At 35.0% G+C, this 25,230-nt stretch overlaps 1 protein-coding gene across 1 annotated transcript in view; it reads right to left on the bottom strand.

The window, feature by feature from the left end:
• Positions 1-18,984, bottom strand: part of tenm3 (teneurin transmembrane protein 3) — a 543,864-nt gene extending 524,880 nt beyond the window's left edge. The window contains exon 1 of the mRNA XM_028461276.1: positions 18,957-18,984. The gene's annotated coding sequence lies outside the window, so the exon portion shown is untranslated. The remainder of the gene's footprint in view (positions 1-18,956) is intronic.
• Between the last annotated feature and the right edge of the window lie 6,246 nt (positions 18,985-25,230).

The following is a 25,230-nucleotide window of genomic DNA, read 5'->3' as shown; positions in this document are numbered from 1 at the left end:
ACTTGAATCTCTGTGACCAACGTGGACAGAAGTCTGCGTCTGTCAGAGTTTTATTTAATCACGCAGCAGCAGCTGAGTGATCACAGCTGCTGCTGCGCGACGCACGAGTCCGTGTGGCTTCAAATGTAACTAAGTTCATATTTCTAGTGCAATATAATGTTTCACCTTATGGGGGCGCTGCACTGATTCCAGGGTTAGGAGAACGTAAGAGGAAAAGGACTTACACACACCGGAGAATGCGCGTAAAGCCCGATTTGAATGGGAACGCCCACATTTCATGGAGGCTCCACCCACAGTGCTTAACTGGGATGAAGGCGCGCAGTGACTGACTTAAGTACAGGGTGAGAATAGCACACAGTCAGAAACAGCACCGCTTTTTGGACTGACGCACATGGGAGAATAGAGCCCTTACTAAAAGTTCCTCAAAGTAAAAAAGTCCAACAACAAAAAAAAAATGTCAAGAAAAAAAAAAACTAACATATTCTGTGTGTGTGCGTTTTTTAAGTTATATCTATATGTGTTGACACGCTCAGATTGTTGAGCAGGAAATTTACATTTTTACTTTAACTGGAGCAAAAACTCAGCAGCTCAAGTTTTAGTTTTACATTTTCTTAGTTTTCATTTCTTTATTAAAATTCTTTAAAAAAAATGAAACAAAAAAAGAAGAAAAAAAAACAACTAAAATATCAGAATCAGTTGTTTTTTGCCTAGTATATATATATATACATATATATATATACATACATACATACATACATACATGTGTAACATTTTCGGTAAAGAAATGTAGAAAAAAAAGTCAAAATATTTGTTTTCTTAGATTTTATTTCTTTATAAAAAAAACTAAAATTTCTGGTGAAACAGAAAATTAAAAAACCCCAAAATATCAGAATCAGTATTGCTTTTACACAGTACGAGGAATTTAGAGAATAAAAAGACAAGAACATGGATAGCAAAATGAAATAATAATAAAAAATACATAGATATATATATTTTTAAAAAAAAATGCTGCGAGCTCCCAATGGCAAGTTACTAAATAATAAATAAACATTGTGTTGACACGCTCAGATTGTTTCTTTGAGTAGGAAATTAAGTTCAACGGGAGCAAAACAGCCATTTGACCTTAGAGAATAGCCCTTTGTCCTACGTTATAAATAACAGTGAACGCACCACAGTACTGTGTGTTAACTATATTTTATATATCTTTGAACCAAATATCTTTTTTAAGAAACTAAAAATCTAAAGTCACTATTAGTTTTCAGTGGTATTTAGTTTAAATAATCTTTGAGCCGACAGACATTCAGCAGCTGAAGGGACAATTAACATCAGAGCAGGGGGCAAACAAGAATTAAGAAGGATTATTGGGATAAAAAAAATTAAATAAATGAAAGATTTGGAAGATAAGAGAGAAAAATTCAAAGCAAGTCATAAAAATAGATAAGAAAGCAAAGCGAGTAATTACAGAGCTTTGGGAATGTAAACGGTCTTTGTGTTTAATGGAGAAACAAGAATGAAAAGAATCAGAGGAACGAGTTCAACATGAGAAAAAAGAAGGAATAAAAAAAGAAAGAAAGTAGGAAGTGAAACAAAAGAGGGAATAATTTGAGCTCAGCATGAGACGGAGAAAAAGAGCTGGAGACGGAACAAAGTGAACAAGTTTAATGTTTGGAGTGAAAATGAGTCGTAACTAAAACTCAGCCAAACAAAGACTAAAGCTCAGCCTAACAAAGACTAAAACTCAGCCAAACAAAGACTAAAACTCAGCCAAAGAAAGACTAAAACTCAGCCAAACAAGGACTAAAACTCAGCCAAACAAGGACTAAAACTCAGCCTAACAAAGACTAAAACTCAGCCAAACAAAGACTAAAACTCAGCCTAACAAAGACTAAAACTCAGCCTAACAAAGACTAAAACTCAGCCTAACAAAGACTAAAACTCAGCCTAACAAAGACTAAAACTCAGCCAAAGACTAAAACTCAGCCAAAGAAAGACTAAAACTCAGCCAAACAAAAACTAAAACTCAGCCAAACAAAGACTAAAACTCAGCCAAACAAAGACTAAAACTCAGCCAAAGACTAAAACTCAGCCAAAGAAAGACTAAAACTCAGCCAAACAAAAACTAAAACTCAGCCAAACAAAGACTAAAACTCAGCCAAACAGGGACTAAAACTCAGCCAAACAAAGACTAAAACTCAGCCAAACAAAGACTAAAACTCAGCCAAAGACTAAAACTCAGCCAAAGAAAGACTAAAACTCAGCCAAACAAGGACTAAAACTCAGCCAAACAAAGACTAAAACTCAGCCAAACAAAAACTAAAACTCAGCCAAACAAAGACTAAAACTCAGCCAAAGAAAGACTAAAACTCAGCCAAAGAAAGACTAAAACTCAGCCAAACAAGGACTAAAACTCAGCCAAACAAAGACTAAAACTCAGCCAAACAAAGACGAAAACTCAGCCAAACAAAGACGAAAACTCAGCCAAACAAAGACTAAAACTCAGCCAAACAGGGACTAAAACTCAGCCAAACAAGGACTAAAACTCAGCCAAACAAAGACTAAAACTCAGCCAAACAAAGACTAAAACTCAGCCAAACAGGGACTAAAACTCAGCCAAACAAAGACTAAAACTCAGCCAAACAAAGACTAAAACTCAGCCAAACAAAGACTAAAACTCAGCCAAACAAGGACTAAAACTCAGCCAAACAAAGACTAAAACTCAGCCAAACAAAGACTAAAACTCAGCCAAACAGGGACTAAAACTCAGCCAAACAAAGACTAAAACTCAGCCAAACAAAGACTAAAACTCAGCCAAACAAAGACTAAAACTCAGCCAAACAGGGACTAAAACTCAGCCAAACAAAGACTAAAACTCAGCCAAACAAAGACTAAAACTCAGCCAAACAAAGACTAAAACTCAGCCAAACAGGGCCTAAAACTCAGCCAAACAAAGACTAAAACTCAGCCAAAAAAAGACTAAAACTCAGCCAAACAAAGACTAAAACTCAGCCAAACAAAGACTAAAACTCAGCCAAACAAAGACTAAAACTCAGCCAAACAAAGACTATAACTCAGCCAAACAGGGACTAAAACTCAGCCAAACAAAGACTAAAACTCAGCCAAACAAAGACTAAAACTCAGCCTAACAAAGACTAAAACTCAGCCTAACAAAGACTAAAACTCAGCCAAACAAAGACTAAAACTCAGCCAAAGAAAGACTAAAACTCAGCCAAACAAAGACTAAAACTCAGCCAAACAAAGACTAAAACTCAGCCTAACAAAGACTAAAACTCAGCCAAACAAAGACTAAAACTCAGCCAAACAAAGACTAAAACTCAGCCAAACAAAGACTAAAACTCAGCCAAACAAAGACTAAAACTCAGCCAAACAAAGACTAAAACTCAGCCTAACAAAGACTAAAACTCAGCCTAACAAAGACTAAAACTCAGCCTAACAAAGACTAAAACTCAGCCTAACAAAGACTAAAACTCAGCCAAACAATGACTAAAACTCAGCCTAACAAAGACTAAAACTCAGCCTAACAAAGACTAAAACTCAGCCAAACAAAGACTAAAACTCAGCCAAACAAAGACTAAAACTCAGCCAAACAGGGACTAAAACTCAGCCAAACAAAGACTAAAACTCAGCCTAACAAAGACTAAAACTCAGCCAAAGAAAGACTAAAACTCAGCCAAACAAAAACTAAAACTCAGCCAAACAAAGACTAAAACTCAGCCAAACAAAGACTAAAACTCAGCCAAACAGGGACTAAAACTCAGCCAAACAAAAACTAAAACTCAGCCAAACAAGGACTAAAACTCAGCCAAACAAGGACTAAAACTCAGCCAAACAAAGACTAAAACTCAGCCAAAGAAAGACTAAAACTCAGCCAAACAAAGACTAAAACTCAGCCAAACAAAGACTAAAACTCAGCCAAACAAGGACTAAAACTCAGCCAAACAAGGACTAAAACTCAGCCAAACAAGGACTAAAACTCAGCCAAACAAGGACTAAAACTCAGCCAAACAAGGACTAAAACTCAGCCAAACAAAGACTAAAACTCAGCCTAACAAAGACTAAAACTCAGCCAAACAAAGACTAAAACTCAGCCTAACAAAGACTAAAACTCAGCCTAACAAAGACTAAAACTCAGCCAAACAAGGACTAAAACTCAGCCAAACAAGGACTAAAACTCAGCCTAACAAAGACTAAAACTCAGCCTAACAAAGACTAAAACTCAGCCAAACAAAGACTAAAACTCAGCCTAACAAAGACTAAAACTCAGCCTAACAAAGACTAAAACTCAGCCTAACAAAGACTAAAACTCAGCCCAACAAAGACTAAAACTCAGCCAAACAAGGACTAAAACTCAGCCTAACAAAGACTAAAACTCAGTCTAACAAAGACTAAAACTCAGCCTAACAAAGACTAAAACTCAGCCAAACAAAGACAAAAACTCAGCCAAACAAAGACTAAAACTCAGCCTAACAAAGACTAAAACTCAGCCAAACAAAGACTAAAACTAAGCCAAACAAGGACTAAAACTAAGCCAAACAAAGACTAAAACTAAGCCAAACAAGGACTAAAACTCAGCCTAACAAAGACTAAAACTCAGCCAAACAAAGACTAAAACTCAGCCAAACAAAGACTAAAACTCAGCCAAACAAAGACTAAAACTAAGCCAAACAAAGACTAAAACTCAGCCTAACAAAGACTAAAACTCAGCCAAAGAAAGACTAAAACTCAGCCTAACAAAGACTAAAACTAAGCCAAACAAAGACTAAAACTCAGCCTAACAAAGACTAAAACTCAGCCAAAGAAAGACTAAAACTCAGCCTAACAAAGACTAAAACTCAGCCAAACAAAGACTAAAACTCAGCCAAACAAAGACTAAAACTAAGCCAAACAAAGACTAAAACTCAGCCTAACAAAGACTAAAACTCAGCCAAAGAAAGACTAAAACTCAGCCAAACAAAGACTAAAACTAAGCCAAACAAGGACTAAAACTCAGCCAAACAAAGACTAAAACTAAGCCAAACAAGGACTAAAACTCAGCCTAACAAAGACTAAAACTCAGCCAAACAAGACTAAAACTCAGCCAAACAAAGACTAAAACTCAGCCAAACAAAGACTAAAACTAAGCCAAACAAAGACTAAAACTCAGCCTAACAAAGACTAAAACTCAGCCAAAGAAAGACTAAAACTCAGCCAAACAAAGACTAAAACTAAGCCAAACAAAGACTAAAACTCAGCCTAACAAAGACTAAAACTCAGCCTAACAAAGACTAAAACTCAGCCTAACAAAGACTAAAACTCAGCCAAACAAAGACTAAAACTCAGCCAAAGACTAAAACTCAGCCAAACAAAGACTAAAACTCAGCCAAACAAGGACTAAAACTCAGCCAAACAAAGACTAAAACTCAGCCAAACAAAGACTAAAACTCAGCCAAACAGGGACTAAAACTCAGCCAAACAAGGACTAAAACTCAGCCAAACAAGGACTAAAACTCAGCCAAACAAAGACTAAAACTCAGCCTAACAAAGACTAAAACTCAGCCAAACAAAGACTAAAACTCAGCCAAACAAAGACTAAAACTCAGCCAAACAAAGACTAAAACTCAGCCAAACAGGGACTAAAACTCAGCCAAACAAAGACTAAAACTCAGCCAAACAAGGACTAAAACTCAGCCAAACAAAGACTAAAACTCAGCCAAAGACTAAAACTCAGCCAAACAAAGACTAAAACTCAGCCTAACAAGGACTAAAACTCAGCCAAACAAGGACTAAAACTCAGCCAAACAAGGACTAAAACTCAGCCAAACAAAGACTAAAACTCAGCCAAACAAAGACTAAAACTCAGCCAAAGAAAGACTAAAACTCAGCCAAAGAAAGACTAAAACTCAGCCAAACAAGGACTAAAACTCAGCCAAACAAAGACTAAAACTCAGCCAAAGACTAAAACTCAGCCTAACAAGGACTAAAACTCAGCCAAACAAGGACTAAAACTCAGCCAAACAAGGACTAAAACTCAGCCAAACAAAGACTAAAACTCAGCCAAACAAAGACTAAAACTCAACAAACAAAGACTAAAACTCAGCCAAACAAAGACTAAAACTCAGCCAAACAAAGACTAAAACTCAGCCAAACAAAGACTAAAACTCAGCCAAACAAAGACTAAAACTCAGCCAAACAAAGACTAAAACTCAGCCAAACAAAGACTAAAACTCAGCCAAACAAAGACTAAAACTCAGCCTAACAAAGACTAAAACTCAGCCAAACAAAGACTAAAACTCAGCCTAACAAAGACTAAAACTCAGCCTAACAAAGACTAAAACTCAGCCAAACAAAGACTAAAACTCAGCCAAACAAAGACTAAAACTCAGCCAAACAAAGACTAAAACTCAGCCAAACAGGGACTAAAACTCAGCCAAACAAAGACTAAAACTCAGCCAAACAAGGACTAAAACTCAGCCAAACAAAGACTAAAACTCAGCCAAGGACTAAAACTCAGCCAAACAAAGACTAAAACTCAGCCTAACAAGGACTAAAACTCAGCCAAACAAGGACTAAAACTCAGCCAAACAAGGACTAAAACTCAGCCAAACAAAGACTAAAACTCAGCCAAAGAAAGACTAAAACTCAGCCAAAGAAAGACTAAAACTCAGCCAAACAAGGACTAAAACTCAGCCAAACAAAGACTAAAACTCAGCCAAAGACTAAAACTCAGCCTAACAAGGACTAAAACTCAGCCAAACAAGGACTAAAACTCAGCCAAACAAGGACTAAAACTCAGCCAAACAAGGACTAAAACTCAGCCAAACAAAGACTAAAACTCAGCCAAACAAAGACTAAAACTCAGCCAAACAAAGACTAAAACTCAGCCAAACAAAGACTAAAACTCAGCCAAACAAAGACTAAAACTCAGCCTAACAAAGACTAAAACTCAGCCAAAAAAAGACTAAAACTCAGCCAAACAAAGACTAAAACTCAGCCAAAGAAAGACTAAAACTCAGCCAAACAAAAACTAAAACTCAGCCAAACAGGGACTAAAACTCAGCCAAACAAAGACTAAAACTCAGCCTAACAAAGACTAAAACTCAGCCTAACAAAGACTAAAACTCAGCCTAACAAAGACTAAAACTCAGCCAAACAAAGACTAAAACTCAGCCAAAGAAAGACTAAAACTCAGCCAAAGAAAGACTAAAACTCAGCCAAAGAAAGACTAAAACTCAGCCAAACAAAGACTAAAACTCAGCCAAACAAAGACTAAAACTCAGCCAAACAAAGACTAAAACTCAGCCAAACAAAAACTAAAACTCAGCCAAACAGGGCCTAAAACTCAACATGTTTTATGAATCTATAGAGTTAAGGTCGACAACCCCTGCACGTCTTCATCCATCCCATCCGATGTCGGATGTTTCCTGAGATCTTTCTAAATTAAAACTTACCTCAGATTTTCATCCAATAAACAACACGTCTGCAACTACTAATATTTGACTAAATGTCTGGCCAGTGAAACTCTCCTCAAGCCTTAACGCCATTATTTATTCAGGAAGTTGATCGCTGTGTTAATAATTGATCACCTAATTAAGGAGTGAGGGGGGGGGGGCTCTTTACCAGTGGGCTTTTGGTAAGTGCATGGTTTGGTGGAGCACGACAGAGCGGCGCCGCACAAAGTAACTCATGGACAGGGCGTAAAATTCCTTTTTGTATAAATTGACTTTAGAGCCGACACTTAGAACTGCCTTAGTTTGCCTTTAGCATTCAGAGTTAGCATCACCTTAGTTTGCCTTTAGCATTCAGAGTTAGCATCACCTTAGTTTGCCTTTAGCATTCAGAGTTAGCATCACCTTAGTTTGCCTTTAGCATTCAGAGTTAGCATCACCTTAGTTTGCCTTTAGCATTCAGAGTTAGCATCACCTTAGTTTGCCTTTAGCATTCAGAGTTAGCATCACCTTAGTTTGCCTTTAGCATTCAGAGTTAGCATCACCTTAGTTTGCCTTTAGCATTCAGAGTTAGCATCACCTTAGTTTGCCTTTAGCATTCAGAGTTAGCATCACCTTAGTTTGCCTTTAGCAATCAGAGTTAGCATCACCTTAGTTTGCCTTTAGCATTCAGAGTTAGCATCACCTTAGTTTGCCTTTAGCATTCAGAGTTAGCATCACCTTAGTTTGCCTTTAGCATTCAGAGTTAGCATCACCTTAGTTTGCCTTTAGCATTCAGAGATAGCATCGCCTTAATTTGACTTTAGCATTCAGAGTTAGCATCACCTTAGTTTGCCTTTAGCATTCAGAGTTAGCATCACCTTAGTTTGCCTTTAGCATTCAGAGTTAGCATCACCTTAGTTTGCCTTTAGCATTCAGAGATAGCATCGCCTTAGTTTGCCTTTAGCATTCAGAGCTAGCATCGCCTTAGTTTACCTTTAGCACTCAGAGCTAGCATTGTCTTAGTTTACCTATAGCACTCAGAGCTAGCATTGTCTTAGTTTACCTTTAGCACTTTGAGCTAGCATTGTCTTAGTTTACCTTTAGCACTCAGAGCTAGCATTGTCATAGTTTACCTATAGCACTCAGAGCTAGCATCGCCTTAGTTTACCTATAGCACTCAGAGCTAGCATCGCCTTAGTTTACCTTTAGCACTCAGAGCTAGCATCGCCTTAGTTTACCTTTAGCACTCAGAGCTAGCATTGTCTTAGTTTACCTTTAGCATTCAGAGCTGGTTTGCTCTAAAAAACATAAACAGAATGAAGTGAGTGTAAGAAAGGCAGAATTACGTTGTAGAGCGTTGATGCGACGGCCTGGAAGGAGTGATCTCCTCTGGTCCTTAAACGAGTACGAGGGACCATGAGCAGGTTCTGATCCAGAGACCTCAGCCTCTGAGAGGGGGTACAAGGACACAACACGTCTCTAATGTAGGAGGGAGGAGCCTGACCATGCAACGCTCTGAAGGTTAGCACCAGGGTTTTAAAATGTAAACAAAAAGAGCCAATGAAGAGCTTTTAGAATGGAGTAATATGAGTCTTTCTGTTTGTGAGTCAGTGACCTCACCGTAGAGTTTTGTACCTGCTGAAGATCAGACATCTCCTTTTTGTTTGGACAAGAACATAAACTGTTACAGTAGTCTAAACGAGAAGACACAAAGACGTGGATAATCATTTCAAGATCATCTCTGGACACAATTGTTCTAAGTTTAGAGATGTTCCTCAGTTGGTAAAAACACTTCCTTGTTAGTAGTTTTGAGTGATGCTCTAAGAACATCGTCAAAGATAATGTCTAGATTTCTGAGGTTTGTTTTATTAGACAAACTCAAGTTGTTCAGATACTGGTGTCATCAGGAACAATCACCAGCAGTTTTTTATCTCTGTACAGATCAGGAGAAAATATTTCATCAATAAAATAGAATTATTAAATGCAATATCGATACTAAAAATAATAGTAATATTTATTATTATTAATATGATGACAATTATTATAATTATTATTATTATAATTATTATCATCAAAGTAACGTTTTAACATGACTGAAGGATGCTTTTTAATGGATACAAATATGTATTTATAAATACAATAACAGAAATAAAAACTATTATCATTATTATAGTTATTAAAAATAATGTTTTTTTTTACATTATTATAATTGCAAATGTTAAAAATGTACTTTGATTTATTTATTTAGGCTCAAATTAATCCAAAACAATATTAATGTATACATGGATACTAATATTTATTTATTTGTAATTTTAATACTATGAATAAAAAACATTATCATTATTGTTAATAAAAATAATAATAATATAGTTATTAGTTCATGTTAAATATTTAGTTAATATATTAAACTATACATGACTATTAGAACTGTTTTATGTCTTACAGATGTTTTCTTTACATCATTTAAAACTCAGTTATTCAAAGCAGTGATGTTTTCTCTGCAGCATATTGAACATGAATTGAACATTAATTTCATTAATCCCACTGAATGCTTGTTGCGTGTTACGTGTTATTTCAGTGTATTGATAACGTGGACCAGAGGACGGCCTCTTATAAAGGAAGCTGTCTAATGCTTCACATCCATCATCGTCAGCGGCTGATAAAAGTGGATTCATCTCTCCATTTATCCTCAATCAACATAAATATCAGCCATGTGGGCCCCAGTGGAGGAGCTTTGACACTGAGTGGCTCCACTAAGACTGTTTAGATCACACAGCGTTTGGAACGCCCTCGCTAGCAAAAAACAACAACAATAAAGGAATATTTTAATCACTTTCTGGATTTCCTGTGTTGATCTTGTGGTGTGTTTGTTCGACACAGCTGGATTATCTGTAGAACAATGAGAATATAGAGATACTTTAGCTTTGTATTAAAAAATATAACATTAAACCACCTTTAAACTTAGAGAAACATGTTAAATTTATCATATTTAGAGAAGTGGCTGTGTCACTTTTTTACTTGACATTTTTGTAAAATGCAAAGGAAAGAAAAAGAGTTATTGTGTTATTATATATAGGTCAGTTTTATTTGGATTATTCTATTAACAGCAACTTTGTTGAATGAGAGTTGTGTCAATAGTGGATTGTGTTGTGTGGCAACTAAAAAAGTTAAATTCAATTTTATTTTTTCATATAGCACCAATTATATAATGTATATTCAAAAGAAAACATTTATAATGAAAAGGAAAAAAAAACAACAAATTCACATGAACGAGCACAAGCAACAGTTCTTTTTCTTTGCAATTCATTCAACTTTCTAAGTAAAATGATGGTCCATTGTTCTATGAATCTGTGATAACCACATTTATTTATTCATCTGAATAATATCCACTGTTATCCAGGAACGTTTAATATTATTATTATAGTCATCTTAAAGATGGAAATCCTGGTTTTAATCACTAATAAAATGGGTCAAAGTGACCAAAAATGGTGGAAAAGGAGGTGAAATGGGATTTAAAAAACTACAGAAATTGGTGGACAAAAACGAACAGAAAAAGTGTTAAAAAATGTTTAAAGTGTCAATATTGGTTTAAACTGGCAAATCATGGGCATGAGAAATGGTGAATGTAATTAAATTGGGAAAAAAAAAAATCATGAAATATAGTGAAAAGAGGTTAAAAATGACAATAATGGGTCAACATATGTGACATTAGGAGGAAAAGTGGTGGAAAAGGTTTATAAGTGTTGAAAATGTGCAGAAAAGACATTGAAATGTCATGTAGAAGGTCACTCTCAGGTCTCTCCAGAGATGCTCAGTAGGGTTTAGGTCAGGACTCTGGTTGGACCAGTCAACAATGGTCACAGAGTTGTTCTGAAGCCACTCCTTTGTTATTGTAGCTGTGTGCTTAGGGTCATTGTCTTGTTGGAAGGTGAACCTTCAGCCCAGTCTGAGGACCTGAGATCTCTGGAAGAGGTTTTATTCCAGGATATCTCTGTACTTGGTCCTGTCCCTGCAGCTGAAAAACACCCCCATAGCATGATGCTACCACCACCATGTTTCACTGTTGGGATTGTATTGGGCAGGTGATTAAATTAAATTAATTAGTCATGTATATATGTTGTTACACATATATATTGAAATTTGTCCTCTGCAATTTAACCCATCCCTGGGGAGCAGTCAGCAGCCATTTTACGGCGCCCTAACCACTAGGCCACTCCCCTCAATGATGAGCAGTGCCTGGTTTTCTCCACAAATATCAGTTAGAATTAATGTCAGAAAGTTCAATCTTGGTCTGATCAGAGAATCTTATTTCTCATAGTCTGGGAGTTCTTCATGTGTTTTTTGACAAACTCTATGCAGGCTTTCATGTCTTACTCTGAGGAGAAGCTTCTGTTGGGTCACTCTGCCATAAAGCCCTGACTGGTGGAGGGCTGCAGTGATAGTTGACTTTGTGGAACCTTCTTCTATCTCCCTACTGCATCTCTGGAGCTCAGCCACAGTGATCTTTGGGTTCTTCTTTACCTCTCTCACCAAGGCTCTTCTCCCGTGATTGCTCAGTTTGTCTGGACGACCAGGTCTAGGAAGAGTTCTGGTGGTCCCAAACTTCTTCTATTTAAGGATTATGGAGGCCACTGTGCTCTTAGGAACCTTGAGTGCAGCAGAAATTATTTTGTAACTTTGTCCAGATCTGTGTGTTGCTACAATTCTGTCTCTGAGCTCCTTGGGCAGTTCCTTCAACCTCATGATTCTCATTTGCTCTGACATGCACTGTGAGCTGTAAGGTCTTATATAGACAGATGTGGCCTTTCCTAATCAATCAATCAGTTTCATTAAACACAGCTGGACTCCAATGAAGGAGCAGAACCATCTCAAGGAGGATCAGAAGAAATGGACAGTATGTGAGTTAAATATGAGCAAAGGGTCTGAATACTTATGACCAGCCCCGGCTCCAGAACAATATTGTGAGGGGGTCATGTGATGACCACGGGGGGGGGGGCTGATGACTTTCCCACAGATCTGCACCTACATATGCATACAGTACTTAGGTATTGTACTATGGTCCCTATTATTACCAGGACAAGCACACATTTCAATTCATATGCACATGAAAACCAGTTGTAAAACACCGATCACTCATACAAACTTTTTTTTTTTTTATTTACAAAAAAAAGAAAAGGAAAACTAAGAACAGGGAGGGCCCAGGGCGCCAGATGTCTCGGGCTGGATGGGTGTACAGGACAGTGCGTCTGCTTGGTTGCCTACCCGGAATGGGACGCAAGGTAGCTACTGGGCCCACTTTTAATCACATCTCACTATCCAAGCCTAGGATGTTTCTCTCTCCTTTTTCCCTCCCTTTGTCCTAGGATTCCTAGGACCAAAGGGAGGGAAAAAGGGGAGGGAAAAAAATTAAAACACAGGTTGGGTGCAGCATGTTGGGAATGCTGATGATGATGATTATTATGGTTACTATTATTGTTATTACTATTATTGATGTTATTATCATTATTATTATTATTATCATTGTTTTTTATTACTATCATTATTAGTGTTATTATAATTATTGGTAGTATCATCATGATAATTATTATCACCATTATAACTGTTATTATAATCTTTGTTATTGTTAGCACCGCCACTATTATTGCTACTATTATTGTTATTATTGATGTTATTATCATTACCACTAGCTTGGCACCCCCATATTTTGAATTTTATTTTGAATTTTATCTAATTTAATCAAACTGTATACTCAACCCCCCTCGTTTTTGGTTTTTGTTTTCTAAATCTATTTAGTTAAATATTTATTTAGTTATTTATTTATTTTTCTTTGTTTCACGATCATTTTCCTTTTCATTTGATTTTGCCATACCAAGAAGTGCATACTTGTCTAATTTGTTAGTTTAAGTATTAGTACGCGTGCGTGCTGCCGCAAGTGACGTGTCAACTTGACACGTCACTTGTGGCAGCACGCACGCGTCACACGACACAAGCCGAGAGTATCTTAAAATATTTCTTTTGAATTTTACATTTTATTGATTTCAGTTAGCTGAATATGAATTGATACAATGTGACAAACAAAACGAATTATGACTCGTTTTAGAAAAAAAAAAAAATCAGCAGGAAAAAAAAATCATTAGGCCTACCACTCTGACAGCCAATGGGGGGGCAAGGAGGTACGGCAGGGGGGGCATTGCCCCTCTAATTGACCCCCTGACGCCGGGGCTGCTTATGACCATGTGATATTTCACTTTTTATTTTTTAATAAATTTGCTAAAATTTCTACATTTCTGTTTTTTCTGTCAAGATGAGGTGCTGAGTGTGCATTAATGAGAAATAAATTAACTCTTAATTTTAGCAAATGTCTGGAATAAAACAAAGAGTGAAACATTTAAAGGTGTCTGAATACGTTCTGTACCCACTGTATTCATTTAATGTTTCATTTTTGTATTAATTTAATATTATATTTGTTGTTTTTTTTTTTTCTCTAACTCCCATTTTAGTTTGTTTTCCTTTCTTGTAGTATGTAACAAAATAATTTCCCCCTGGGATTATTAAAGTATTTCTGAATCTGATTATTACGATTAATCTGTTCACAGTTTATTATAGCCTAATATTTGTAAAAAGATGATTGAATAATCACTAAAACAAAGACGTGTGTTTATTTTTGGCTGATTAATATTGTTCAGATCAAACTGAGCTACTGTACATGTGACCCAGGAGGTGAAATGAGTTCTGTCCAGAGAAATTCACACAGAAACATTACCCATGAGAAATTAAAAACCTAATTAGACTTTTATCATGTAATTGGTAATAGATGATAGGAATCGCCTCTAATCACTTCTAATGATCATATTTGTCACTAAAACACAGACTGGAGTGCTTTTATTTTCCTTCAATCATCTCCAACATTCTGGACTAAACCATCTCATCTATTAAACTGTCCAACATGAGGCGTCCCTGTGCTTTACCTGTGTGAAGGTAGATCATGTTGTAACATGTCAGAACGTGGTGTGTATAAAAATACACGTGAAATTAATTTCATGTCACAAATGATGAGAAATAATGTAAACATGTAGAAAATATTCACACGAGTGAACAAATAAAATGACAGATGCAAACTTGTATTTGCATGTTTTTGAATTCAGTTATTGTTTACAACCACAACTTCTCTAATCTGGTACAGAAACACTTTTCTCACGTGAATACGTGATGCTTGAGTTTTGCAACACATTTTGTCAGAAGTCTGTGGCAGAAACACATGTGTGTGTTTGGCTTCAGTGTAGAGAGATGTGTGTGGGTTTTATTTACACAAACATCATATTCTATAAGCTCTGACATTTTACACCATTATAAACCTTCATATACGTGGTCCTGATACCAGTAAAAAGCTCCAAACCATACAGCTGCTCCCTGGTCCTCTACATCCTAACTGGATGAAAAATACCCAAATAGCTCTGATACAAAATGCAATATCCAAAAAACAAAACACCCAAAATGACAAACAAAACAAACAACTAAAATATACATTTACAACAAAGACACACAAAATGACTCTAAAGACAACATATACAGAGAAAAAAAAAAAAAAAAAAAAAAAACACAAAATGACTACAAAAATATACAAAATGACAGAAAAATATGCAAAATGACTAAAGACACAAAACAACCAAAACCTAAAAATGAGCAAAAAAATTTACAAAATAAGAGAAAAACACAAATTGACTCCAAAAACACATGAAACAACAAAAACATGTACAAAATGAGCAAGAAATACAAAAAAAATGACAACAAAAATGCACAAAATTGCTCTTAATACACAAAACGACAACCAAATAAAACATACAACTATTTGATATTAAAATGCACAAAATGACCAAATCATACACATCATGAGAACAAAAACGACTTTTACTTCTTACTTCTTTAAACAAATATCTGTACTTTTCACTCCTTGCATTTTAAAAAAAATGAGCTCATTACTTTTAAAACCTTTGAAGATGACGTCACAACGTAAAATAATGCAAAATTTTGGTAGTTTGAGCTTTTTTTCTGTTCGGCAGGTTTTACGGTTAATACTTTAAAAGTTTTTAATAAATGTTAAACTCAATTTAATTTTTTTCCCATAAAACATTGTATTGACACTTTGTGATTTATAATGAGTGCTAAACTCTCCAGACGTTCAAAAGTAACAGATTTAATTTATTTCCATGTACCAGTTTTCTACAAGTTCTTAAAAAAAACAAAATATATGGAATTTCCTGGTTTAAAAACCAGCAAATTTTACTCAAGTAAAGGAGCAACTTCCATACTTTATTTTGCAAAAATCTGTAATGGAAACACAGGTACTGTCTCGCCATCATTCCCATTAACACATTGTTTGTCTCCTTCAAGACTTCACTACCAGTAAAGAATAATATCATTAAACTTTAATTATAAAGCAGCAGGGAAGTAAAAAAAACAAAAAAAACAACAAAGGCCGTAGATGTCGTGTAAACACGTGGAAAGTTAAATAGTTAAGTAAAGGCTAATTATACAACCTGTGTGTGTGTGTGTGTGAGTGTGTGTAATTGTGTGTGTGTGTGTAATAGTGTGTGTGTGTGTGTAATGAGAAACATGAGCTTGTCAGAGTGAGTGACAACATATCAATCAGCTCTCATTATGTTTCTGCTCTAATTGCTCTAATAACAGTAGCTGATGGATGGATTACACGTTTCTAATCATCACTTCTCATCTACAGAAGGTTTAAAACCTTCAAACCAACCCACACTGGTCAGAAATAAGACATTATAATGAAATATATACATATATTGGTTTGATCATCAGATGCATGTAAAAAAGGCTGCGTTTTAATTAGAATTGATCCATTAAATGACATGAATTAGTATTAGTGATGATGTGTGAGTTAGGTCCATTTAATAGTGGTTTGACACGTTGGGTGAAATGAGGTGTGCTGATGGCTAATCAGAATGATCAGAATGATTGATTGATGGCTGTAGTAAAAGGTCAGATGAAATGAAAACGAACAAATGAGGGATGGTAATGATTTTTAAACGATGCTGAGGAGTCGAATCCTCCTCGAGATTGAGTTTCATTTAGCACACAGAGACCTTTGGATTCAACGCTAAACGTGTGTGTGTGTGTGTGTGTGTGATGTCATAATGTTAGGAAAACTGTGTCTAAGTGTTTGATGAAACATTGCTTTCATTTTCTATTCTTTTTTTTAACGTTTTCCTTTTTTTCCATAGCTTTTTTCACTTTTTCTTTCTTTCCTTTTTCTTGTTATTTTGAATAAAACATTTGGATCAAACAGAGGTTGAAACATCTGCAGGTTTTTCTGATTCTACAACATTAATTAAACTCCTTTTTAATTCCGTTTTTTTCTTTCTAGTAAAAACTTTAAACAGTTTAAACACTTTACAGGATTCAGGAAAAGATTGCATTTATTTTCAGCGTTCAAAAAATTAGTTAATAAAAAAGTATGAATGTTAATAAAAAATGTGAGTTCAAACTACAAGCTGAAAATTTAATAAACTAAACAAGACTTGTATTCACAAGTTAAATATGTATTTGCTAGTGTTGTGTTCAAGACCACACTATCCAAGACCATAAACATTATTTTTTAATTTAAAAAAATATATAAATAAATAAAATTATGACAAGGTTCAACAGTTAAATAACATTCTCTCTTTAGTTTTAGTTTATTTTAAATACATTTGATGGACAAAAAAGGTGCCTGCAAAAAATTAACTAAAATATTAAAACTGCTACTGATAAATTCACAATTATTCTACATATTTTTATGTCAGCTGAATGTACAGCAAGTGTTTAAAAGTATTTCTGCTAAGACATAACATGACTGGTCACCTACACACCACAGTGTTTCCTCTTTGTTGTGTTTTTACAAATGTATTCTTTATGGTTCGTGAAACCAAATTTCACAACCAACAAGTTAGCGGACATGTTTAGCTCCGCCTCTCTCTCCTGCTTGTGTGTGTGAGTGTGTCACACACGTCACTCAGTCACATTAAGGAAGGATATTCCAAACATTGAACGCTACCTGAACGCAGAGTTCCTACTCAGAGTTCTGAGTTTCCTTGAACGCAGCATTACATGTTTCTCAGTCAGCTGCTTCGTGATTGGCTACATTCAGTTCCACGTCAAAAAATATCATGAGTCGTTCAAATTCACACTCAAATATACTTGGGCAGACATCTACGGAGCAGAGTCCACCAAGCTGATGAAGTCCAACCTTTAAAACACATCTTAGAAACAGTACAAGTAATACAGAGATGTGCTAAGAATTGTGGGAAATGTAGGATTGTACTGTAAACTACGACGTGTTGGTGCACTCGACTATGAAAGTTCCACCTCAGTATGTTTGAACCATCACACGCTTCAGACAACAGGATCATCTGATACAATAATCTGATCTTTGTTCAGACAAACACACTGAGCATCTGAAGCAGTAAACTGTTGTAACCTTTAGGAAATGTAGTGACCAAAGAACAATAAAAAATAACTAAATAAATGACAAGGACACATTTAAGAAAAGAGTTAGAGAGAAGAAGAAGTTTTAAAATCAATCAATGCAAGGTTTTAAAATAAACAAAAGAATGAGAGACAATTTGAGACAATAGAAACATTAAATCACCAATACAGTGATTTTAAATCTCCCTCTCAGTCATAAGCACTAAATAAAATAAAATGATTTATAAAATGTTCCCATGTGATACTGACTTCAGCTCTGCTGCATAACAACTAAAATGTTTGCTATGATTTCTGGGCTCTACTATCTGACCTGTGAACTCTGTGCTCTACTATCTGACCTGTGAACTCTGTGCTCTACTATCTGACCTGTGAACTCTGTGCTCTACTAACTGACCTGTGAACTCTGTGCTCTACTATCTGACCTGTGTCCATAGATGTGTGAACTCTGTGCTCTACTAACTGACCTGTGAACTCTGGGCTCCACTATCTGACCTGTGTCTATTGATGTGTTAACTCTGTGCTCTACTATCTGACCTGTGAACTCTGTGCTCTACTATCTGACCTGTGAACTCTGTGCTCTACTATCTGACCTGTGAACTCTGGGCTCCACTATCTGACCTGTGTCTATTGATGTGTTAACTCTGTGCTCTACTATCTGACCTGTGAACTCTGTGCTCTACTATCTGACCTGTGAACAATAATAAAAATTACTGGTGTTTTAAAATATCTTTGGTTTGTTATTTGTTACTTTCGTACTAGCTTTCCCCTACACCTGCCCTTTGGGGGAGGAGCCAGTTAATTGGCGTGACCCCATAATTGACCAACAGAAGTTTTAAAAAGAAAGAAAACAGAAATCCTAATTGTATAGTTTCATTAAAAATATTTTAATCACTATTATTTGTGGGAGATGCAATAAGATCAAATAAAAAGTTGAATTTAATTAAAAATAGAATAAATCAAATTGAAAAACCACCAAACCTTTAGAACACATAGTGAATAATAATGAGCATTCTGGTAGCCAATCAGCTGAAGGCTCAGTCCTACCTCTGGGTTCCTGAGGAGAAACTCAACGCTGGGAGTCCATTCCATCACCGTAGCAACACAAAATCACACTTTGATCATCGGAATCTGCAACAAAAACAACAACACGTCTCAGTGTGACACACTAACATCACATCCCTGAGGAATCGTATCAGAATTAGCAAACCATCAAATAAAACTAACGAAAAACTGTTTTTAATACATCCGTCCGCAGGACTCCACATCCCACAATGCAACACTTTTTTATCAAACCATGAGCATAGCTTCAACCTTTTACATGTTTTTTTGTTTTTACAAATTATCTTTAATTCATTGATTATGAGGCCTATACTGTTTTAATCTGACATCAAAATATTAAATAAAATTTTTAATTTTATATGAAAAAAGGAGATAAAGCGAGAATCACTTTGAATATTTTTGTTTTTACCTTGTTTTAAAGTACACAACAGTCTGACGTTTATGTTTTACATTACGCACTGTAAACTCTAACGTGTGCTACAATGATTTAAACAACAACAGACCTGGTGTAGCTTAGTACAGGGTTCTCAACATTGAGGTCAGGAGACAATTTGGGGTCGCAAGACACTGGGAGGGGGTCTCCAGGTGCCTTCAACTAACTAAAAATATTTTCTGAAGAATTTGAGCTAATTTTTGCTTATTTTTACTCTTTCTGCAACTCCACCAAACATATCATATTTTAACTTACTTTCATCAATTTTTCTTGTCATATTTTTGCTCCTTTTAATGTATTTTTGCTACATTTCTCCCATTTTTGACACTTCATCGATTTTCAATGCATTTTCTGAACATATTTTCCACTTTCCAAAGATGTTCATCACTTATAAAAAATTTCTACCACTTTTACACTTAATGTCACATATATTGACCCATTATTGTCCCTTTTCATTATATTTCATGATTATTTTTGCCAATTTAACCACATTTACCATTTGATCGTGTCCATTAATTGCCAGTTTAAACTGACTGTTCAGACTTTTTAAATGACATCACTCCAACCACCCCTTTCCCAATTTCTGCCACTTTTAAGCCATTATTGACACTTTTTTCACAACTTTGAACCAATTTCTGTGTTTTTTAAAATCCCATTTCACTACCTTTTCCACCATTTTTAGTCACTTTGAACCATTTTATTTGTGATTAAAACAAGGATTTCCATCTTTAAAAGCACATCGTGGACTGTAAACAGCTGATCCATTTAAGTTCTTTTAAACGACTCCTCAGGTTAATGTACAGCGCTGACAGTATCAACGCTCTGGGCGGGGCTTCCCTCTTTAAATACAGACTATGTAAGTTTGGTCTTTGGCCAGATCATGTGACCTGAAGAACGTTTCACTTTACAGCAGTCACGTGACCACAGGCTCGGATATATATATAGTTCCCACGTGACATCACAACATACAGGCATTTCCTGACCTGGCGCCGTTGCTGTGGGCAACTAAACGGAGTTAGCCTCTGTTTACAGCCAAAAGAGCACAATATGGTAGTTTATGTTGGATTAATGGTGCATTAATCACTGTGATAGTTCAGTTAAACGTGTCAGATCCGTAACTTCAGGATAAAGATTGGCGTGCGCAGGGTTGCTCGTCTGCCCTGACCCCGGCTGCCGCGGCAACCCTCGGCGAAGAGGGCGTCGACTGCGGCGTGGCGAGGCCAGGGAGTGGGGGGGGGGGCGCTTGTGGCCACTAGGGGCGCTTGCATGTAAGTTACACGTCTAGCGCCCCTAGTGGCCAAACGTTACACAGTGTGCCTTTAAGATGACTTTAATAATAATAAACGTTCCTGGATAACAGTGGATATTATTCATATGAATAAATAAATGTGGTTATCACAGATTCATAGAACAATGGATTAAAAAGGTTGAGAACTGCTGAGTTAGCAGACAACTGTATTTAAATTTCTTTAGTTTAAATTATTTTCAAACTCTCGTGAACTGCGAATATAAAACACACTTAATTTTCCTAAAGGACCAACACAACTGTTGGTTATTGTGTGTGTGTGTGTGTGTCAGCTTTGAGCTAAGATAGTAATCATATATGCATAATGAATGAGCGCTTGGACCTGTTTCCTCTGATTATTTTAATTACATTGTAAACAAAGCGTATAGAAGGGACAGGATGAGCTAAAGTTTGTGTTTGTGATTAAAAACTGCCAATGTCACCTTCAACTTGGATGAGTTCACTTGTTGAGATTAGCTCAGTGATTGCTGCACAGGATGCGCGCTCGTGTCAAACTTTTATTTTGAAATGTGAGACTTTGTTGAACGATGGATTATTTCACGGAGCTCTTGTTGCTTGAGTGGAGTTACACATGTAGGCTGTTGCAATGATAATACGTTTGATTTATGACTTTAAAGGTCACATGATCACATTTTAGACGTAAAAGCAGAAACAGGAAGTGCTCACCTGGAGCAGGAAGTGAACTCTGCAAGTCGCCAACGTTGCTGAATTAAAACATTTAACGAGTATGTGTGTGTTTTACAAAAGAAATGGTTCTAAAATTATATAAAAGCTAAACAGGGACATTTATTAAATATAAAAATACATTTTGATTGTTTGAAAGATTTTTATTTGACCAAAAGCAAGATTAGAAGTTAAACAAACACATCTGTTCTAGGGGTTAAATTATGGAATAATGTTAATAAATGACACTATTTGTTTTAGAGAGTTTTATGAAACAGTAGAAACATGTTTGTGTTTTTTTTTTAAATGTATATACAGGAAATCATATGTGTATGTATATATTGCATTATTTAAAAAATGCAACTCAAATGTACTTTGTTGAATGTTTGCATTTATTTTGTGTATTATTTATTTATGTTGGGCATATCAGCATTTTTGCTTCTGCCTGTTTCAGTCTTTTAAAGTCAGTGGTTCTCAAAGCTTTTAGGTTCTAGTCCCCCTTTATCTTATTTCTGAGTCCTCGCCCCCTCTTTGTCCGACTACAACATTTAGCTTATAAAACTATTTAAATACATCTATAGATACATAACGATGGAAATAATGAGTGAGTCACATTTTAAAGAATCTCATTTTGTAAATAAGTGAAAACAAAGTATTTATTGCAGTGGTTCACAACCTTTTTTGGATCGTGACCCCATTATAATATCAAGAATTTCTGGCGACCCCAAATAATTTATTTTTTTTTTATTTGTTTTTGATCATGTTTGAGCCCAGATATTTTTGTTGAACGAGATTAATATTATTGTATTGAAATACAGTTGTTTAAGACTGTGGGTTTTAATTAAAGAAATAAAATTAAATAAAAGAATTACAAAAATTTCAAAAATCTATTTAAATGAAATGAAATTTTTCAGAAATTTCAGGTGACCCCGCATGGGGTCACCAACTCCACGGTTGAAAAACATGATTTCGTGGCTCCTGAATAGATTTATTTCTATAGTTTTGATCATTTGCGGTCATCTCACGCCTGGGGTGGAACCAACACTGACCCATTATTTAATAATTATCCACTCTCTCACTCACGTACCCCCTGTAGTGTCATTGTGTACCCCTAGGGGTACTCGTACCACCATTTCAGAAACATTGTTTTAATATACGTGTGATTTATGTTTGAATATTTGTTTTTGTTAGAGTGAAAGAAAAAATAAACTGAACTGAAAAAGAAAGAAAAACATAATAATAATAATAATAATAATAATAATAATAATAATAATAATAATAACTAAAAGCCCTCAAAGCCCCAATGATCAATATTTCCTTTATCCATCTTCTAATAAATTGAGTATCATGTACATCGTCTCAGAACAAACTTCACAGTTCCAGGAGAAAATCAATGGAAGCTCATGGGAGAACATGCAAACACTGCATGTACAAAGTGTTAAAACAAGCTGCTGCAGATGATAACTAATATTTTTTAAATATGATTAATATGATTTCATCCACTGCTGATTCTGCTTGTGATCCTAAAAGTGAATTTTCTGCTTTTCTCAAAAATTAAAAGTCATTTACAAAACAATGGCAGATGTTGAGTTTTTGTTCTTCCATTAAAAAAAAAAAAAAAAAGAAAAAAATCTGAATATAACATTACATTCAAAGCAAACACCCAAAAATTGTATTTCAAGAAGTTGGAAAGATCATAAAATCCAACATAAAACACAAAATAACTTTTAAAACACACAAGTCGACAGGAGAATGCACAAAGTACACAAAAACCTCCAAAAATACACAAAAATTACTCAAAACACAAAATTACAACAATGACAGACAAAAAAAAAACACTTAAAAAAGCAAAATTACACCAAAACCCACACATAATCATACAGAACAGCTCCAAAGACACAACTGTCAACAAAATTAAACAAAATCAAATGAAAATACAAAAAACAAGGAAAACTCAGAAAATGACCCAAAAAACAACAACAAAAACGCAGAAAATGACCCAAAATAATAAAAACCACATTAAGAATTAAAGCAACAACAATTGTTCTACTATTGGACTCCAAATCCCACAATGCAACGCACAAAACTTTTCACAAGTTCATGTCACGTGACCATTTTTTTAAAAAACAAACCCAATATTTGTGACGGAGTTAAAAACAATCCTGCGAGCAACTAGACCACACGTGTCAAATCTGGCCCTTTAGAGCATCCAATTCGGCCCTCAGGAGAAAGTAAAAATGAATTATTGTGTAAATTACCAAATAATGAAGTTGCAAATATCTCAAATTCACCAATTTAATGAAATTCCACAATATTTTTAGGTATTTTTCTTTTGTTTATATCACATGAATGCAGTCAATTTTATTTGCAAATGTTGGAAAAAAAGCTCAATTTTTCCACCAATCTTGGAATTTCTCACAAACAATTACACAAAACGCCTCTAAATTCAATAATTTTTGAGTGAATTGCAAAACGAGGTCACAACAATATTAAAATTGTTCTTTTCCTCCCACATAAATAATCTGTGGCCCACGTGAGATCAAAGTGGTCCATATTTGGCCCCTGATCTAGACCTTCAACATGTGTTTGTGTTGAAATCCAAACTTTACCTTTAAACTCTTTGTGATGCTGGAAACAAACAGATTACAGTTGGTTATTGGTTTAATCCACAAAAAGGTTCCACAGGCGTGTTATTAATGTATCAAACAGAAAGTAAAGGATCTGAACAGAGCGACTAATGTGTGATTAGAGAACAGGTTAGAACTAATGACTAACTAAGGTGAGAACAGACGAGAACAGGTGGAACTGATGAAGCAGCTTGGAATGACAAAGAGACCAAAACAGGAAGTGTCAAAATAAAACCAGGAAACACCAAACGGTGAGTGTGTCACTCTTTTTTCCAACTATTCACATCATTACAGAGCGAATGCGTATTTTTTTTTTTTTATAATCTAAAACAGACATAGGCAACTGGTGGTTTGGGGGCCACATGTGGATATAAATGAAATAACTGTTCCCTATTTACTAGTGATGTAGAACTTAAGACCAGTCTGGAAACCTCATGGTCTAATCTAAGACTCAGACTGACCATCAAAACCAGCACTAATTTCTTCTCTTTTAAAACTTTTTTAATGTGAGAACAAGGAGAAGAACTGGTTAAAACAATAAATATCCTTAATTTATGCGTTAATTCACCTTGTATAATAACCATATGAGACCCCAATCACAAAATGTCTGTTATTCTTCTTAAATGCAACCACATACGGTGATTGTAAAGTTGTACATGTTAAAATTAAAAGTGACTTTTTGCTACATTTAACAACAAACCATGTTTAAAAAACCTGTGAATTTTGGAATCTATATCTAAATGTTAAATAATAAATCTAAATGTTAAATCTAAATCTAAGTGTTGAATATTAGATTTAAATCTAAATGTTATATATTGCATCTAAATATTAAATCTAAATCTAAATGTTGAATATTAGATATAAATCTAAAAGTTAAAAATTAAATCTAAGTGTTAAATCTAAATCTAAGTGTTGAGTATTACATCTAAATCTAAATATTAAATATTAAATCTAAATGTTAAATAATAAATGTAAAATCTAAATTGAAATGTAGAATATTGAATCTAAATGTTAAAATGAAATATAAATTTTAAATCTAAATCTAAATGTTAAATGTTAAATATTAAATCTAAATATTAAATCTAAATCTAAATGTTAAATAATAAATGTAAAATCTACATTTAAATGTTGAATAGTAAATCTAAATGTTAAAATTAAATCTAAATGTTAAAATTAAATCTAAATTTTAAATCTAAATCTAAATGTTAAATATTAAATCTAAATGTTAAA

This window comes from Gouania willdenowi, chromosome 1 (genome assembly GCF_900634775.1).
Source record: "Gouania willdenowi chromosome 1, fGouWil2.1, whole genome shotgun sequence".
Classification (NCBI taxonomy): domain Eukaryota; kingdom Metazoa; phylum Chordata; class Actinopteri; order Blenniiformes; family Gobiesocidae; genus Gouania; species Gouania willdenowi.
The sequence above is the reverse complement of the archived record's forward strand: the minus strand, read 5'-3'. Positions and strand labels throughout refer to the sequence as shown.